The sequence below is a fragment of the Acartia tonsa genome, chromosome 5 (genome assembly GCF_053477335.1).
Source record: "Acartia tonsa isolate MP-2025a chromosome 5, ASM5347733v1, whole genome shotgun sequence".
Lineage (NCBI taxonomy): Eukaryota > Metazoa > Arthropoda > Copepoda > Calanoida > Acartiidae > Acartia > Acartia tonsa.
In genome coordinates, this window is record NC_137264.1 from 3,903,740 (window position 1) to 3,908,572 (window position 4,833).

The following is a 4,833-nucleotide window of genomic DNA, read 5'->3' on the forward strand; positions in this document are numbered from 1 at the left end:
CATTACTATTGTCAGCTTTTATCTGCTTTGATACTTATTTACATAATTGTCCTTGTGTAGAATCCATGTCAATATGCAAAGCTTTCCTATATATAGGGCCAGTCTATCCGTCCGTCCATCCGTAAAGGATTGCTCTTAACTTTAATTTAGGCATTTTATAATTATCTCTTTCATACTTAACTTAATGATTTCTGTTATAAGGCTTTCGAGTTCCTATACACAACTCTTAAAATGTAAGTTTGTCCAAATTAAGCATCCTGTATAAGTAATTTTTGTATACATTTATTCTTTTTAGTGCTTTTAAACAAGGTGCCGGTTAAGCACTGATAACCCAACCCACCTGCAGCCACTTGAATCTTTGTTTAAAATTATAAATATGCAATGTTACTCTATGTATGTTCGTATGTCTTTTCTTCTGATTTGTTGAGCTCTGCTTCTATGTATGTTGTCATCCTTGTTTTGGTAAGGAAGGAGGTTGAATTAGTCCCTTGAGAGAGTTTAACTGTAATGAAAGCTGGGTTTCACGTTATTCGGTATTTACGCGTTGATACAAAATTAGATGTATATTTTTTTTAATTTGGTTGTGTTTACAAAAATCTATAGAATTGTGGGATAACACATCTCCAAGACTTTAGGAATAAGTATTTTTCTTTTTTTTATAGTAATCATGCAAACTAGTTAGAACCCAGGAATAAGGTATAGCCAACAAGCAAAATAAATATTAAATAGTATTTGGGGGGCAGATGAAAGGTTGTCAATACTACTATGTTCCCCCCCCCCCCCCACCCCACCAACGACAGATGAAAATCACGTATAGGTTTCGCATTGATTTCGTTGTGGGTATAAGCTGGTTAGAACCCCTGCACTGGTTCAATTTCCAAAATGTAGTAATTGTGTTCTTGTACATTATTTGTAGATGTCTTTTTGTCACTAATAAAAGATCTCGCTAACCGCTGGTCCATTTAAGAGCTTCTTTACAGAGAAACTTCCTATAGGGTTTTTCATTTTTTGGTATGGGTTCAATAGCCTAATTTAAAACGCTTACATTTTACTTTTTATTTTTAAACAAAAAAGTCATTATTTTTTAAAATTCGATTCAAATAAGTTAGAGGAAGGGTGGTGTTAGTTGTAATCATACTGAATGAATAAAACCGAGAAAAAATTCAACTGTTTCTTTTTGCTTTTTTTTTAGAAACGTTGATTTTTTTGTAAGAACAACCAAAAAAAAGATCTAGACCTCGAGGTTTAAGAAATTGTCATGACAAGATTTTATGCTCGTAAAACTTGTATAGTATTCAGCAATCATTCTTGATCTTGTATTTATAAATACTAATGGCTGCGCCACTATAGGTCTGTAGGGGACTTCTTAATGGGAGGCCTTCCTAATTTTACTTCTTTCTCTTATATAAAGTAGTAAGGTTATTTTTCAGATGCTTAATGCTTAAGATATCAATAACTACTGTACCGATTGCGTTTTGTATTTTAGGAAAAGTTCACATGGGTTCTGTGTTGGTTTAAGGCTATTTTATTTTCACCGTCTTAGGATGGTTCTTAGCTATTTTCTAAAATTCTAGCTACTCTAGTTCAATTCGAACACAGTAAAAGTGTCGGACTGATTATGACGTAAAAAAATTAGCCAATGAGAGGCCACTATAAATTTTACCATTTGTCAATAATGGCCTCTCATTGGCTAATTTTTTTTACGTCATAATCAGTCTGACACTTTTACTGTGTTCGTCAATTCGAATACAGAGCCTAAAATTGTGGCTGGCAAAAATAATTATGTTATTCTACACCCTTTTCCTTATATAAAAGTAACAGGATGTCTATTCTTATCGAAGGATCTCGCTAACCGCTGATGAGATTCTTCTTTACAAAGTAGCTTCCAATTTGTCTTGGTAAGGTTTATAACTATTTTGGGGTTTGTTACCACCAATCTACCAAGAGAAATTGCCTGTAGACAAAAAATTACACATTTTCCAAAAAAATTTTAATTTTAAAAATAATATCGAACTCCACCCCCCCCCCCCCCACACGGCCTGGAGGCATCTAGGGTCGTACTTATCCTAATCATAAGTTAAATTTATTTATGTTTATTACCTCTTTTTAATGTAAATAGACATTAGACAATCAATATCTTTTGAAATATTTTTAAAACTCAAAAACATTTTATTTGTTCAAAATATGTGATGTACTAAATTGGTTTTTGGACTCTGAATTACTATATGATAAGTATTATTGATTCTATAAAGCTAAAAATAGAAAATCCAGAATAGTTATTTCTCGCATCGTATTATAAACGGCTTTCCGCGGATATAGAATGTACAATTATAAGATTAAAACTAGTTTTTTTTAGTCCCGAGGTGCCGAAGGCACCGGCTAAAAAACTGGTTTTAATCTTATAATTGTACATTTTTATATTCGTAGAAAGCTGGATATAATACGATGCTAGATATACTTTTTTCGTATGGATGAGAACCGGTTCCTATCCACCGGATTCGAATGAATACGAAAAAAACTATGTGTAGCATAGTACGTATTCACAAATTTTATAGACACTATTTATCTAGAAGAAAAACTCACCCACAGAAAAAAAACAAGAATTAATATATCAATAAGCTTCGCAGAAATACAAGCTTACAAAAGAAAAAGATGAAAAAGCAACAGTAAATGTAGATTTTGTGATAATTGAGAGATCCCTGCTTGGTTATAGACTTGCAAGAAGAGAACTGCTTTCTTATAATCATCTACAGGATGTTTGGATTGAGATACAGCATTAACAGATAAACTACTGCACAAGGCTGAAAGAGTAGCTTCGTTATTAATACACATCTTATTCAAAAGTGGGCTAAAACAATTCTATATGTTCTAACAATGGAACATAAAATATCCTATCTATTATTTATATTGAAAATTATATCCATTAGTAAAGTAGCTATAAAATTTTTTTTTTTGCAATTTTAGTGTTACATATACCTATATTATTAATGGAATTAAACTTTATGTGCTAATCCCCGGAGTAAAAAAATAATGGCGACTTTTTATTCATTTTTTTTATAAATCAGAAGGGGTATTTTTCATTCAAAGATAACATCAATGTATCTTACATAGTCGTATTCCTGGTTGTAAGTGTTTAAAATTTATACTTTTCAGATCTTTTGGCCACTGGCCACTAAGTAATGCAGGGCTGAAAAAAATTTAATTACAACACACCATCAAGTTCACAAATATTTTTTTTAAAATGTTGGAACACTATTGGAAATTTCACTTCAACCGAAAATGGTCGAAAAGCAAATCTTAAGGAAAACTGCACTTTTAATGCCTATGTAGGCTCTGTATGATTGACGATTTCCTTTTTAGTAGCGAAGCTACTCTATAATTCGAAATGTCCGTCCGTCCGTCTGTCCGTCTGAGACAGAAAGGGGGAAACGTGATTTTTTCGGCTCCTATAAAAGATTGAGAGCTGAAATTTTAAGAGATTAATTATGTTAACGGTCTATATATTTTCACTAAGTTTTATTAAGATTCGTCAGTTGGTTGGGGTGCTAGATCGATTCCTACATTTTTAAGTTTTCATGATTTTCTTTACTCCTATTTGAGATAGACGGCTGATATTTTTCGGGGTTATATAAGTTTATAATTTACATATCCCTACAAGATTTCACTAAGATTTGCCAATTTGCTGAGGTGTTAGATCGATTGCTAGATTTTCACGTTATAAATCTGACAAGGTTTTGTGAGTCTTTAGCTTTATGTTTTGTTATGAAACTGCAATAAAGTTCATTTTTTCCGGATATCCATCCATAATTTTTCGCTATTTATGGATGTTGTCATTCTTGTTTAGGTTGTAAACAGTGGCATGCTAAGCGATTTATCAGGGAGATGTGAAAATATTAGTGATTGAAAAAAAGTGGAAGACATTCTTTTCAAATTTTTTATTTTACATTCCTCTACCGCACTCCACTTTTTGTATATCTTGGATGGAAGGGGGGAGGGGGGGGGAGGGAATTTATGTGGTCCTCTTTACTTATTCAGGGTTTATAACAGACTATTGGTTCTTTCCTGGGAGAGTGGGGACATTGGGCCGATGTTTATTACGCTAGTCCCCAATGTTTTATAATAACAGCTTAACAACCTTGGAGACTTTTAAATTTTGATTGGTTGGATCATAAAGTTAAGTGTATAAAAGTTTCAACCTCTAGTTGCAACCTACAGAAAAAGGGTAATTTTGTTTATCATCATTTCGGATGTAGATCAATTTATCGGCCATTGTCTTATCCCTTTAGATCCCTTGGTTCTTTCTGTGTGTGTGTAAGCAAATGGCTTCAATTTGTCGGATATCTCTATTTGCATATTTCTGACAAACTCTTGTGATTTTAGCAAATCGACATGAGATTGCAGTTATTGTGTAAATAGAAGGGAGAGAGGAGACATTGCCCTTGTAAAGTTATCTCATTCGTTGGATTAAAAACTTTGGTATCTTGATTGGTTCGAACTAGCTGTGTCCTAACATTTCGATAGAAAATTTTTATTTACAGACTGGGAACGGATAGCTTTTTTCGTTAATTTAGGCATGTTAGAATTGACCTATCCATATCAAACTTTGCATGGTGATTTCTGTAGTACTTAGGTACGATTTAGAAAGCATAGCAACTCCATAATCATTACCAGAATGTTCGTAGGTTCATTTGAAACATGTTGATTTTTTTTACTTTTTTAACAACAAATTTTTATCTGATCTAATTATCCAATTGATCTGATTTTTGGTATAATGATTCATGTCACAACAAAGTACAATATAATAAGCGAAGCAACTCTATAATTAAGTCCAAA